Raw genomic sequence first — 15849 nt, 5'->3', positions numbered from 1 at the left:
TTATAGGTTGACACTCAACCACTGGGCCACACTGACTGGCCAGGGCACCATATTTTTCAAAGGGCCCCCAATGGCTTTGTGAGCTTGGTGATGGGTTTTGAGCTCAGCCAGGGGAATGAAACACTATCATCCAAGCAAACTGTTCATCCACCATGGACCATTTGTGGTGGTTGTTTTTGCTGGATGGATCATAATAGGGATTGCTTTTCTCAAACTGTGTGTGGTCTGGGTAAGCCTCCTTCACAATCTTCATAAGTCCTACGATGCCTGGCTCTTTGCAGTTGCTATAGTAGAAGGTTTCCTCCTCCCGCTTCATGGCTCTAAGGAGGTTCCAGGCCTGAGGGTTGCGAACCCATCCCAGCATGCTGTCTGCTTGGGCTCTGCTTTGAGATCCTCAATGTTGAACTTCTTTCTCTAGTCAGCTCTCTGGCTCTGACTTTATCAACCAGTAGCTGCTTAGATTCTCCCACATTTTTTAGAGCCTAAAGTCTTCTAAGGGCTGGAGTTCTCCGCTTTAGTTATGCCTAATCTGAGTTCTTAGTCTTGGTGTGGTTTCCTGCTGCTCCCTTTTTGTCTGGCCCAGCAGCCCCAGCCCGTCTCCTCCTGGGTCTCAGCATGATCTGAAGAGTGGAAGATTCTGGAATCTACTGAGAGATACAGATGGCAACTTTTTTTCTGCCCTTTGAAACCACTACTCAGACACAACCCCAGCCCCTAAAGTAAGTTTTTTTTTCTTTTGAAGCAAGCAAACGTATCCTCAAGATTTTATTGTCACATCATGAAATAAAATGTAAAGCTTAGAACTAGATCACTTGGCCCTTTGTCTTCTTCTCTTCTCCCAGATAAGATGCAATGCTTGTATCTCTTACCAGCCAGTGTTCTCTTAGATCTGCAGTTGGGCTCAATGCATTCAAACCTCAGCACAATCTCCTCTGTAGAATTAGCCTTTTTGTGGAAAATCAGCTTAGTCTGCTCACCATAACTACTCTGCTTCCTGTCATAACTCTGTTTTCCCTGCACATACAGATAGTCCTTGCCCTTCTCATACTGTGTTACTCTATGGGTTGATGCTTGCTTGCCACACTTATTACAGAAAGTCTACCAGGTTTAGGAACATTTACCGTGGTTGCAAGAGTATTATCGGCATGGAAAGTCAAGTAAATTTTGAAAGAAATCTTCATCTGCACCACTTTATGCTGATTCTGAATTCTTGACATAGTCAAATCTGTTTTATTTCCATCTCTTAGTTCTGCTTTTGATATTGATCTCTTGAGAGGGCAGTAAAAATAGCTACAGGCCTGAGAGAGAGAGAGAGAGAGAGAGAGAGAGAGAGAGAGAGAGAGAGAGGAGGAGAGAGAGAGAGACTTTCCCCCCTACCATTCCTTCCAAAGCACAGAAAGGACCTTGGCTCCTCTGCTTGGGTCACATACTCATCTCTGGACTAATCACTGTGTCTCTCAGGAGGATGGCATACTGTGGCTATCATGAGTAACAGGACCATCTTGTGGAGTGCCTTGGGACTGATGGCCTTACTGGAATACCTGGAGCAGGGATTGCTAGTTTGAAAAACAATTGATGTTATCACTCTGTGGACTGCATACCTCATCCCACATGCTGGTAGCTCCCTTGGCCCCAGGCTGTTGTCCTGGGATCTAGGACTAAAAAGAAGGAAAACAGCCTTGGACTTCTGGCAGTTAGTAGTGAAAAGTCAGACCCCACCCCCAACCTGTACTCTTTCCCTTGGTTGGAGGAAAAACCAATATATTCAAATTGAATAATTGGTTACTGGCCAAGGGTCCTTTGGAGAAACTTCTCCAGAAATTATAGGATGTACTTTTACAACACTGGCTGGAGTCGCCAGGGCTCCTGGGGCACCTCCCAGTCCTGGCTCACCAGCAGACCACCAGCCTTTGCTGTTCTTTCCTTGGCTGCACTCTGGAGATAGGAGGCCAGGGCCAGGCAGAGGAAGGGGTGTTGAGGGATGCCTGAAAAGCCAAATGAAGGTTGGACTCTTACCTACTGTTAGCATTTCCACTATCCTAAGTATTCCTAGAGAATTGCCCAGTGACGAGGGACTGTTACTTTTGTTTTCAAGAACCTGTAAAGGGGGCAAATATTTATGACAGAGAAAGGGGAAGAAATAGGTCAAATATTAAAATGTGATTCTTCCAGCTGGCCATGCATTAGGGAAGAGACCCAAGGTATCTAAATTCCCCACCTGAGAAGCTGCTAGCCCATTTATCCCCTTCATGGGAATGAGAAAAGAGTGCCCCCTGCCTTGAAGGCAGAAGCTTTTAGACTACTGTTACCCTGGAGGCTAAGGCCCATGTAGGGCACAAATACACAACCTTACAGATTGGGGACCCTGTTTGTCACCCTACCATGAGGTTCTCCAGAATAGATGCTGTTTCTTTTGTTCTCTATCATGTAGCCAATGAAATTCAGTGTAGCTAGGATATACTAGGATCCAATAAAATTTTGTTGAGTAAATGAAACCTGTGTCATACTTGAGGAGCATAAAAAAACACACATAACTTTCTGGTGCAGCTGGATTTAACTCTCAAGTGTGTTGTCTGGTGGGGCTGCATCTGGCTTTTGGAAACATTTTGATAAACATCCTGCTACCACTGTTTACAGGCAAAGTATCTTACAGCTTAGAATTAGTGGAACATAAACATTTTCATATTTTCCCACATAATTCTCCAGACAATATTTTCCCATATAATATTCCAGATTATCACTTTTGCTAATAAACCAGGTGATTTGGGATATTGGTGTTTTCCATGATCTATTTTTTTTGTTTACTATCTTTGGCCACCAGATGGCAGCCTTTGAACAATAAATTCTTAATCTTTTTTTATAATCCAAAACTTTTTTGGAAAGAAGTTTTATATAACTCTTTTATGTTTCAGAATCAGTGTTTCAAAATAAAATATACAAGCGTGGGTTTTTTTTTTAGGGACTAGTGAGAGTTTAACTGATTTCCAAATTAAGATAAAAGTTTGAGAGAAAACTAGGGTACAGGTTAAGAATACGATGGATAAGGGGAGGTTGTTTGGCTTGCAGATTAAATAGACTAAAATTGGTGAGAGCCAGGTTGAGGCCTGATACTGGCATTTATAAGATGAGGGTCTTAAGGCATGTCAAATGCATGCTAGACATTGAAAATATGCTAGCTCATTCCCTTGTTTCTTAATTTGACCCCAAGGTTAGTAACTTTTGTTCCCATCACAAGTATACCTGGGAGTAGCACTGGGAGCAGACACTTCTCCTGGCCATATCCTTGAAAAGTGGCATCATTTTTATGTTGACATATTTGTTGTTAAGTCTCTCTGATGGTTTGATATTAGAGGAAGCACTGACGAATGATACACAGAGAAAGTAAAGGTTGTGTGTTCATTTTTCATGGGTCAACTCCCCTATGTCTGATATAAGAACCTAGCCTCACTTCTGTCATCCAGCTTGTCTAAGACTTTTGTCTTCTAAGCAGACAGAATAAGTGCCGCAGCCTGAAATAGTACTAACATATTAGAGCTGGAAAGAACTTTATAAACCAGGGCTTCTGAGAAATTGGTGAAAGCTATAGTCCCTCTCCCCATACATTTTCATAAAAATCAGTTGTCTATGTATGGATTTCCTGAGGCAGAGGTTCTCAACTGGAGTTTGTGTTTGTGTGTGTACATTCTTCAGGCCTCAATTATTTTGAACCATGCGGTAAGGCTTTTTTTCTAAACACCAGAAAGACACTCTATTACCAATGGAAGAGCATCTAATGCCCCTGGTGCTTTTGGGGCAGACAAATGTTTAATCTTGTGCTTCAAGAATCTGTTAAAGCTAATCGAGTAGCCTCTGATGTTCCATTGAGTAGTTTGAGACACGGTAATGGTTGTTACAACACCAGTGACAAACTTATGTCCTTTCTTTTAATTTTAATTTTTTAAAATATATTTTTATTGACTTCAGAGAGGGAGGGAGGGTTGGGGTGGGAGAGAAAGAGAGAAACATCAATGAGAGAGAGAGTCATTGATTGGCTGCCTCCTGTACGCCCCACACTGGGGATCGAGCCCGCAACCTGGGCATGTGCTCTGACCGGGGATTGAACCACAACCTCCTGGTTCACAGATCGAAGCTTAACCACTGAGCCATGCTGGCTGGGCAAACTTATGTCCTTAGTAAACACCAAGAATGCTTATGTTCCTAAATTCATGCTGAGAGAAAATATACTAAAATGTTAATGGGTGACTTTCTCTGGATGATGAAAACATGGTTAATTTAAATTTTGTTATATTCTTGTGTTATATTCACTGTCCCTAATTAGCTACAGCGAATATATATTTGGGAATGTGAAGAAAACCATGTTTTACTTTTTTTTTTTTTAAATATATTTTATTGATTTTTTTACAGAGAGGAAGGGAGAGAGATAGTTAGAAACATCGATGAGAGAGAAACATCGATCAGCTGCCTCCTGCACATCTCCTACTGGGGATGTGCCCGCAACCCAGGTACATGCCCTTGACCAGAATCGAACCTGAGACCCTTTAGTCCGCAAGCTGACGCTCTATCCACTGAGCCAAACTGGTTTCGGCCCATGTTTTAGTTTTTTAAAAAAGCAGTAGATCACAAGGAAATGCAATCAACATTATTTAAATCAACAGCTGATACAAAACCAAAAATGGCTAATAATTTCAATAAGTCCACTCAGCTCTCCAGTCCTCTAGAGACAAAGACATCTTGCAGAGCCAAATCCCAAGTGTTTACAGGTTAAATTGGCCCTGAGGATTACACAAGTAAAAGTAATTCATGTTGTGGATCTGATTTCCCAATTACTGGATCTAGAAAAGTGAATTTTCTCTGTTTGCCCCCAACCTCAGTCTCTTTCTCTTTCACAAAGACATTAACTACATTTTCTTCAAAATTGTTGTTCATAGCAACTTCCTATTTATATTTGCAAATGTTTTTCAGTAACCACTGAGGTCCCGTGATTTCTCTTTTGTGTTATGTTACTGCAGCATCTATATATATTTAAAGCCTAAGCGACTGTTTGACCATCCGACTGTTCAACCGGTAGCTATGATGTGGGGCAGATGCTTGGTGCATAGGCATGGAAACATGGAACAGACTGATGAATCTCAGAGGGAAGGAGGGAGGGGGGAGGGTGGGGAGAGATTAACCAAAGATCTTATATGCATACTAGAGGCCTGGTGCACGGATTTGTGCACCGGTGGGGTCCCTTGGCCTGGCCTGCAGGGATTGGGCCGAAACTGGCAGTCTGACATCTCCCTGAGGGGTCCCGGATTGAGAGAGAGTGCAGGCCAGGCCAAGGGACTTCATGTGCACCGGGCCTGTGATGTTATAATAAGTTTCGTTATTGAACCATTCTTGAGTTCTGGGAATGAGCCTTCTGGCTTCCTAAGGGTTGCTCTTTCAAATGCTGACTTGGACTCTAGGAAACATTTTTGATGGGATGGGGGAATAAGATTTATAGATTAGTTCATGTGTGAGTGCTTTGTGGCCTGGAAACCAGATTTCTGACAAAGTATCAGGAGAGGAGGAGGAGAAAATAGGACCTGGAATCAGGAGCATGGGTAGGATTGTGGCTTGCTGGGTCAGTTCTTAGGATTCCTTTGTGGTAGAGCGTTCAAGTAATGGGAGAGGTAGAAAGGCAACAAAAAGAAGTCAGAGAAGTTAAACCAATCTACATAATGAAGAGGGAGAGAGGCAAAAGATGAAAAAGATATGTGAAGTGAGCATTTGGGGAAGACTTTGAGGTATTTGGGAAGTGGGAGCTTTAGGAGTGGTGAGGAGGACTGGGGAAGAGAGGAGAGGAACTTGGAGAAGGGTTGTCCTCTCTAGCTGTGACTTGAATCCTGACTTCAATGGTTTTTGAGAGGTGCAAGCAAAGATTATATACTTCATTTTTTTTTTTTTTGGAAATTTTGATATCGTTGTTCTTATTCCATTTCTCATATCTTGCATTTTGTGTTCCCTTCTTGATTACATTTGCTAGATGTTTGCTTATATTATTAAGTGATATTTTTCAGAAAAGCAGTTCTTAGATTTGTTACCTTCATAATTGTCTTTAAAAAAATATATATTTTTTTGCCGAAACCGGTTTGGCTCAGTGGATAGAGCGTCGGCTTGCGGACTGAAAGGTCCCAGGTTCGATTCCGGTCAGGGGCATGTACCTGGGTTACGGGCACATCCCCAGTGGGGGGTGTGCAGGAGGCAGCTGATCGATGTTTCTCTCTCATCGATGTTTCTAACTCTCTATCTCTCTCTCCCTTCCTCTCTGTAAAAAATCAATAAAATATATTTTAAAAAAATATATATATATATTTTTTATTGATTTCAGAGAGAAAGGGAGAGGGAGAGAGAGATAGAAACATCAATAATGAGAGTCATCCATCCATACCCTCCTGCATGCCCATCACTGGGGATCAAGCCTGCAACCCAGGCATGTGCCTTGAGCAGGAATTAAACTGTGACCTCCTGATTCATAGGTTGACACTCAACCACTGAGCCATGCCGGCTGGGCTTCATAATTGTCTTTATAATTCTTTTATTTTTGCATTTGTCTATTTCTTTTCTCTTGTTTTATTATTTTTAAAAAGTTTTTTGAGCCAAATATTGAGTTACTATATTTTACTGTTAAAATATCTTTTTATTAATAATTCAATTTTAGCCGAAACCGGTTTGGCTCAGTGGATAGAGCGTCGGCCTGCGGACTGAAAGGTCCCAGGTTCGATTCCGGTCAAGGGCATGTACATGGGTTGCAGGCACATCCCCAGTGGGAGGTGTCAGGAGGCAGCTGGTCGATGTTTCTCTCTCATCGATGTTTCTGACTCTCTATCCCTCTCCCTTCCTCTCTGTGAAAAATCAATAAAATATATTTAAAAAAAATAATTCAATTTTTAAAATAATGGAAGTATTTAAGACGAATTGAATTTCTGGGCTAGACCTGAGATTGCCTTGGCTGTTGATAACAAGGAAATACTTATCCTAATTTCTAGACCAGAACCATCAGGTTTCCTTATGTCCATCAGGAAAGGCTTATGTTCAGGATGCTAAAGTGGAAATGGTGTGCTTAACCCTAGGTTAAGGCTTTGTTCCTTGTACATTTCACAAAAGTTTTTTCTTTCTTTTTTAAAAATAAATGAATACTTGTATTAGGGTGCTCTCATCTTTCTTCTTACCTGCACTACAGCAATGACACAACATGACCTAGGCAAGGATTTACTATTAGTCTTTTATACTTGAGTATGATTTTATTTTTTTGGTCAATCCTTACCCAAGAATATTTTTTCCATTGATTTTTTTTTAGAGAGAGTGGAAGGGAGGGGGAGAGACAGAGAGAGACACATTGATTGGTTCCCTCCCACAGGTGCCCCCGACCAGGGAATCGAGCCTGCAACTGAGGTACATGCCCTTGTTCGGAATTGAATCCAGGAACCTTCAGTCTATCTGCTTAGTCAAACCAGCCAGGGCTTTTAGTATGATTTTAAACTTCAATTTTATCTCTTCCAGTTATCTGCATTTCAATTCTATTTGTACAACAAAACATTTTGCCCCCAGTGAAAGGATTTTTCTTTCAATGAAGTACAACTTATCAACCCCCGCCCCCTCCCCCCATAGGTCATGCTTTAATATTGTAAAGTCATCATCAAACTCAAGGTCACCTAGATTTTCTCCCATGTTATTTTCTAGGAATTTATGGTTTTGTATTTTACATTTAGATCTATGATCCATTTTGATTTAATTTTGTGAAAGGTGTAAGATTTGCATCTACATTCTTTTTTTTTTTTTTTTTTGCATGCAAATATTCATTTAAAGAATTTTAAAGCATTACCTGATGGGGGAAAATTTAAATATGAAGTAAGCATCTCTTTTTTCCTCTCCCAGTGCTCTACTTCCCTGCTAATGAGAATCTATGAGAAAAATTTCCAAGGAAAAGAATACAATTGCCAGCAGAAAGCCATGGAAATTAGGGAGACTAGAGTGTGACACCTCCACTCCTCCTTCCGCTGTTTTGTTTTGTTTTGTTTTCTCCTCTCATAGCTGGAGGGAAATGGGGTTATGGGAGCCAATGCCTTCCCTGGGCTGGATGTGCTAACTCTTTCTAACTCTAGAGCAGCAGTTCTCAACCTGTGGGTTGCGACCCCTTTGGGGGTCGAGTGACCTTTTCACAGGGGTCGCCTAAGACCATCAGAAAACACATATATGATTACATATTGTTTTTGTGATTAATCACTATGCTTTAATTATGTTCAATTTGTAACAATGAAAATACATCCTGCGTATCAGATATTTACATTACGATTCATAACAGTAGCAAAATTACAGTTATGAAGTAGCAACGAAATAATTTTATGGTTGGGGGTCACCACATCATGAACTGTATTAAAGGGTCGCGGCATTAGGAAGGTTGAGAACCACTGCTCTAGAGTAACCATCAGCAGAGGCCCCTCACTTCCTGCCTGTGCCCATCTGCCAGTTCCCAGGTACCACGGGATGGGGGCAGTGTTCAGAAAACTGTGCGTTGGCTTCCATATCAAATCCCAAGCTCACTTTAAGATTAGGGGAAAAGGAGCAAGGGCAGCTACCATCTAGGCTAAATGTGGAAAGTCAGTTGTTTGTAGAAGGCGTGATTGAAATGTCACAATTTGGAAAGAACTTGTCACAGTGTGTGATCTGCCCAGAGGCACTCTCCAAAATACCGCAAAATGCTCCAGGAATCTTTTCATCTTTTAGAGACTCCAGTTTGCATTTCCAGGAGCCAGCTGACCTGCTGAGCACAGTGTTCTGTAAAGGCAGAGTTTGTGTTTCAGTTCCTGGTGGTGGAAGGAACACCAGAGTGGTGTCTACTTTTTGAAAAAGAGATGGGAACTCATTTGTGAAAGGCAGATGGGCACAGGGAACACTAGGCTCCCCACGTGTGTGAGCAGGGAGGTCAGGGAGGTCTTTGGAGACAAGTAGTTCCCATGCTAGGTTTACCATGAGCAAGAGAAACTGGTCTCTTTAAGATGAGATTCTGCGCCCCCCCCCTCCCCCCCGACTGGGGCCTAGGATATATTGTCTGCTGGGTATAGAGGCACCAAAATCAAGAGTATCAAGGTTCCCTTTGTGCCAGGCATCAACCCTGGCAGCGATGCCATAAGGCAGGTGGCTTTAGTTTCCCTTTGCCTGAGGAACTTACAATTCAGAGTGGTTACATCACAGACCAAGGTTGGGGCTGGTGGTGGAGAACGGGGCAGTCAGGAGATAGAACTCTTCCCTCACTCACATATAACACCTCCCTTAAACTGGTTACTGAGCCTCGAATTTTAGTCAACATATGTTAGAAGGCAAGTTGAGAATGACCAAACCTGTCTGAGCTGAGGGGATGAACGCTGAAGGCTGGGGCATGTTATTTGGACCGCCTGCCTCCCCCCTTCAGGAAAGCACCGGTGCTTCCCCAGTGCAGTCTCTTTTAACGGTGTTGACAGAGAAAGGGGAAGGTACAGCTAAACGACTTACTCCAGTAACACCTCCGCTGCGCCGCGGGAGGCGAGGAGGAAAGGGCGGAGAGCAGGCTGAGCGGGCTGGACTGTTTGGGTCCTCCCTGCTCTGCTGCTTTCCTGAGCCTCAGTTTTCTTGGCTGTTAAGTCAGAGGTTAAAACTGTAAGAAGTGAATGAAGTGAAGCATCTAAAGTACCCAGCACGGTGGATTTTATTTTATTTTATTTTTTTATGTTTTATAGACTTTTAATGTTTTATATATTTTGCAATAAAAATATTTAAAAGGAATTGAAAAAGCAATGTGTATAAAACATGTTACTATATATCTTACATATATTATATATAAATAAAATCTGTTTTAAGGCATTATATACATACATGCTGGTATAGTCAGAGAAAACATATAGAAAGATCTACAGACGGTGAAACTGGTGCCTCAGGGGAGAAGGTTTGGGGACAGTGTGGAAGAGAGACTCACTTTTCCCTGTATGCCCTTTTATATTTCCTTTGAATACTTTTACTCATGTGTATATTTTATTTAGTTTCTTAAAATGCTGCCGCTGATATATATATTAGTGAAGTAAGTGAAGTTCTCTGCAGTGATGGCGAACCTCTTGAGCTCGGCGTGTCAGCATTTTGAAAAACCCTAACTTAACTCTGGTGCCGTGTCACATATAGAAATTTTTTGATATTTGCAACCATAGTAAAACAAAGACTTATATTTTTGATATTTATTTTATATATTTAAATGCCATTTAACAATGAAAAATCAACCAAAAAAATGAGTTCGTGTGTCACCTCTGACACGCGTGTCCTAGGTTGGCCATCACTGTAAAGCATTCAATTTCATTAAGCAGAAATTTTCCCCATCTGTAGATTATGTGTTTAGAGGAGGTAGACCACATCCATTGTTTCTACTATTACTTCAGGAAAGTACAGAGCACCTCATGGCTATAATTAATTCCCTATGCCTTATGAACAGAGTCATCCATAGTGGATTTTAATTCTCGTGGAGGTGGGATGGAGGGCCTGCCTGGGAGAAGGTATGGCCCACAACGCCCAGGAAGGGGAGGAAGTTGGTACGCTGGGAAGAGGGGACAAGGAGCTGCAGCTATGAAGCTCTTACCTGCCTTCTTCCCCGCCCCTCCTCCTGGGGGAGATGGGCTCAGGGCCCAGCAGGACCTCTGCATTGAGCTGGGGGGAGGGAGAAGCTTCAGAGGACACCATGGAACCCACCACGAGAGTGCCCTGGGCTCAGTGGGTTCCTTGGCTTTCTGGTGGCTGTGGAGGCTGCCCATGCGGGCTTGAGCCAGAGGAGGTGGGGAACAGGGGAGATGATGACTCAGAGGGAGACCTGGATCCCGGAAGGCTGGGCAAGAGGAGGGCAAGCGCCCCCTCCCCAGCGCCTGCCCCATCTTCCCCCAGGTGCCTACCAGAAGCACCCGCCCCTCCACAGTAGCAGCTTGCTGGGGCTGTGTGCGGGGAGAGGGGAGAAACAAGCTCAGGTGTGGGGTCTTGGTGTGGGGACCTCCCTGAGGTTTGGGGTTGTGGGAGGCTCAGGGAGGCTCTGGCCCCAACAGGTGCTGCTCATCATGGACCCGGACCTGGCATGACCTGGATAGCAGAGACCACAACTGCTGGCTGCTGCTCTACCTGGGCAAGGGCATCGTCCTGTATAGTGAGGTAAATGCAGTTCGGCTGGTGACTTGCTGGGCCAGTGCTTGAACGCCCAGAGGCTGGGCTGTGAGCAAGGGGACCCATATTTCCTCAGGGATCCAGGTCCCTCAGTCTAAAAGTGGTTTTTCAGTCACTCCCTGAGGAAATACTTGCACCTGTTCAATCCTCGTTGGCCAATCTTGATTTTTCTTAGTCTCTCATGTTAACCAAAGTGACCCACACCCTAGATGACAGCCACACTAGAGCTTTGGAGCCACTTGATAATTTGTTCAACTTCTCTGATCTTAGGATTTCTCACCAGTAAAACAGGGACACTATAATACATCACCACGTAGGATTACAATGAACATTAAATGAAATAATGAGGGTAAAGCACTTGGTAGATGGTCACCAACTATGATGATTATGGAAAATAGTTGTTCTCAAAGGAAACTTTGTGGAATTGGTTTAATCTATTTATTAATCAGAGTCTTGGTTTTGTTTCTGATAAGGAACTACACAACAGTGAGCAGGCTTTAGAAAAGAATCATTTTGGTAGATTCCAAATATGGTTTAGGACCATATAAAACATCCTTGACAAAACAAATTGCTTTTCATTCAAAAGAATTTTGAGAAAGGAAATAATTTAGCCCCTCTTCCATAGGTAAGAGCTTGCAATGGTAGTTTCTATATGAATTAATAAACTGTTATGTTTCTGAAGTGGAAAATAATTGATAGGTGAAGATTTTAGGTGAATTTACTTCCCAAATGTTTGGAGCAACAGCCAACTTCAAGATTAAACTCCCAGTCATTTTGCCAAGCACAGATGAACATTCCAATTCATTTGTTGTACCTGTATAGAAGGTAAACTTTTTGCATAATTACAAACACCTCTCATCATCATAGTGTCCACTCTCAGGATCCTATCTTCACAAAACCAATGAGGTTTTAAACTAATGTGACTAATAGCAACAATGTTCAACAGACATCCTCTCCTCGTCTGTGGTCCATTTTTTTCTGGATGGGCTACTCTATACACATAACTGTGTTTTGCACATTATCTACTCCTTTATGTAAAACCCAAAGAGGAGTTATCAGAAAAAAAGAAAAGGACCTTTAAAGAGAAACAATGCAGACAGGTTCATTGCTTGCAACCACATTTGTAGGCTAGCCTACCAGGATTTTGTGTTATAATTAACAGTATTTCTGAATTGCTTTTTAATTTCTCATCACTATATTCATATGGCTTCTGTTTCTTGAGATAAAAGCCCGTATTTTCTTTTTAACAGAATTGCCTAATTGCACAGTTATTTTCAACTATATAAAAGCCAACATTAAAAACCAGCTAAGGGAAATAATTACCACTTGCAGACAGGGTAGAGGTAAATAAGCTGATATGTAGTTCTTATGCTTGAGGTAATTTGAGATCAATAGACAAAAGGATTTTCTGAAGAAAAAAATTGCAATTTAATCTACCATATATTTAGCTATTGACAGTTCTATTGACAGAATTCATTTAATGCTTTTCTGATTCATTTGCACTTAGCAAAGGAATTGCTTTAACTCTTGCATCTCAATTTATTGTTGTATGAGTCTTTAATCTTAATTTTTATTGGCTGTGAGATAAGTAAAATAATTATAGTGAGAGATTTAGTACTATCAAAATTGGACATCTTCAGGAAGCAAAATACACATAAGGACATATAGGAATTTAACAACATGGTAAGTAAACTCGTTTCCATAAAACATTTAAAATAGTTGATTTCATCCTGGCCAGCATGGCTCAGTGGTTGAGTGTTGACCTATGAACCAGGAGGTCAGGGTTCGATTCCCAGTCAGGGCACATGCCTGGTTTGTGGACTCCATCTCCAGTGTGGGGCGTTCAGGAGGCAGCCGATCAATGATTCTCTGTCATCACTGATGTATCTATCTCCCTCTCCCTTCCTCTGTGAAATCAACAAAAATACATATAAAAAATAAAATAGTTGGTTTCAAATTTGATACGTCTTTGTGACTCACTTTTTGTAACAATCATATGTTACTTTTATAATGCAAAAAATAAAAAAATGTTTTTTTTCTGTTTCTAATGTCTAGAACAGTGATTCTCAAACTTGGCTGCACATTAGAATCACCTGGGAATCTTTTTAAAATCCTGATTTCTGGGCCTCATCCTCCGGAAATTCTGTTTCTTTGTTATGCGTTGGGGCCACAATAGTAACAAAGAAACAGAATTTCCTGAGGATGAGGCCCAGAAATCAGGATTTTAAAAAGATTCCCAGGTGATTCTAATGTGCAGCCAAGGTTGAGAACCACTGGTCTAGAACAATGTTTGGCACATATTAGGCACTCAATAAATGTTGGCTGCATAAATAAACAATGAATTTTAACCTTCATTAAGTATCTTGTATGTGTTAGACAATGAATAGCAGGTATTTGCCCCATAGCTGTGTGTTCTAAAGCCATTTGAGTTAAGTGGAGTTTGGCATATCACAGAGCAAACATATGCTCTCAAACATAATTAACAGATAACAAGTCTGCAGTCACTTCTTTTTAAAACAATTTTTTTTTATTGATTTTTTTAACAGAGAGGAAGTGAGAGGCATAGAGAGTTAGAAACATCGATGAGAGAGAAACATCGATCAGCTGCCTCCTGCACACACCCCACTGGGGATGTGCCCGCAACGAAGGTACATGCCCTTGACTGGAATCGAACCTGGAACCCTTCAGTCCGCAGGCCGATGCTCTATCCACTGAGCCAAACCAGTTAGGACTGTAGTCACTTCTTTACCCCATGACAGGGGCTATACCTGTTCTTCAACCACAAGAGATTCTGCTGAAGTGGTTTATTTCATACCTTTGATATCAGGTATCCAGTTCTCACACTTTAGGCAATAGTTTACAGAGTGAGGGAGGACTGATAAGGGCATATGGAGAAGGGAAAGCTTTCTGACATTGAACATGCTGATTGCCCAGGTAACTCTCATGTCCTTTCTAGCTCTACCAAGAATAATTCTTCCATCTCCAAGCACACTGGCTCTGTTGTCCATTTATTTATTATCATTTTTTACTTGTTATCTGGAGATAGTCTTATTTTTTTCATTTAAAAATATTTCTTTGCTTTTTTCGAAATGTTGGCTTAGTTAAAGGGGTTGATTTTCTGCTGTACTTGATGACTTAATTATAATTATAATAGGCACACCTTCCTGAAGTACTACTCACCATAATGCTCACTCATATTTTAAGCCATTTTCAATCAAGGAAAATTAAGAGCTCATAATTGGATTAGGCTTTTCACTTGTTTCTAATTAGGCATTCACTTATAATTTGGAAATGTTTGTTGCCCAGAGGCAAAATTAGCATCAATATTAAGGGTAGTGCATTTTCTGTCCAATAATGTGTTATGCACTTAATAGGCAGAATAATAGGGCACTTATATTCTCCCCCCCCCTTTTTTTGCAATTATTAAGAGCTTAGTTGTGCTGGGCACTGAACAACACTCTTTAGGTAAGTTATTTCTTTTAAAAAAATATTTTTATTGATTTCAGAGAGGAAGGGAGAGGGAGAGGGAGATAGAAACATCAATGATGACAGAGAATCATTGATCGGCTGCCTCTTGCACACCCCACACTGGGGATCAAGCGTGCAACCCAGGCATGTGCCCTGAGCAGGAATCAAACCGTGACCTCCTGGTTCATAGGTTGATAATAAGTTATTCTACTGCTAAACCCATTCCACTATATCCCAGTCTTGGATCAATGCTCCTATCTTCAGGTTAGTTAATGTTAGAAAAAAATTCAGTAGACCTTGCAATAAACCTTGCATATTGGTACCACTACCCGTTCATGGCTTTAAACCCATTCTGGGCTATAAGCACTCTCATTCTGTGGCTTAGCTGTTTTTAGGCTCTTCCTTCATTGTCTTCAACAATTGTGCCATGTCAATAAGTTCTCACATTCCTTACTCTTAGCTATATTTTCTACTATTTCATAAAAAAAAATGGAAGCCATGAAACATTATCTTGTTCAAATTTCCATCCCCCTCACTGCCACTCATCTACATGTATATGATTCCTGACTTTCTTGCACAGAAAAAGGGATCCCTCTTCCTGTCAAAATACAACTCCTCACCTGGACCTCAAGTCCAAGATGGAAACACCTGCATTCTGGGCAGCGGGATGGAGGAAAATATGAAGAAGTGGTTCAAGGACTCACACATATTGTCTCTTAAGAAGGTTCCTAGATGTTCCTCCATGACCCTTCTTTATATCGCCATGGCCAGAATTCAGTCACATGCTACAGGTGACTAAGCTTTAAGAAAGGCTGTGAAATACCTTTATTTTGGGCAACTACATGCCCAACTAGAATTTTTATTATACAAGCATCACAGAATGAAAATTGGAGATATTGAACAGTCCCTGGCAATGTTCCTTTGCACAGCAAAAAAATTGGGATGCCTCTCCTTTTCTTCTTTACTTATTTGTTACTCACTTTGCAAATATTTTATAAATTTTGACTGTTTTACTCTTTTAATTTTATTTATGGTGTCTCTTGTTACACAGAGGTTTAAAATTACTATGTAGCCAAATCAGGCATTCTTTTTAATTTATTGTTTCTGGGTTTTATATTTTGCTTAAGTAGGTCTCCCTTATTATATATTCTTACATTTTCTTTGGTGCTTTTATACTTTTGTTTTTTGACT

At 41.2% G+C, this 15849-nt stretch overlaps 1 pseudogene across 1 annotated transcript; it reads right to left on the bottom strand.

Moving 5' to 3' along the window:
* On the bottom strand, positions 1-617 carry LOC308527726 (thymocyte nuclear protein 1-like; annotated as a pseudogene). Its single transcript has one exon. The product of its transcript is annotated as a thymocyte nuclear protein 1-like (transcript).
* Between the last annotated feature and the right edge of the window lie 15232 nt (positions 618-15849).

Source organism: Myotis nattereri, assembly GCF_964212035.1.
Source record: "Myotis nattereri genome assembly, chromosome: 12".
NCBI classification, from domain to species: Eukaryota; Metazoa; Chordata; class Mammalia; order Chiroptera; family Vespertilionidae; genus Myotis; species Myotis nattereri.
The sequence above is the reverse complement of the archived record's forward strand: the minus strand, read 5'-3'. Positions and strand labels throughout refer to the sequence as shown.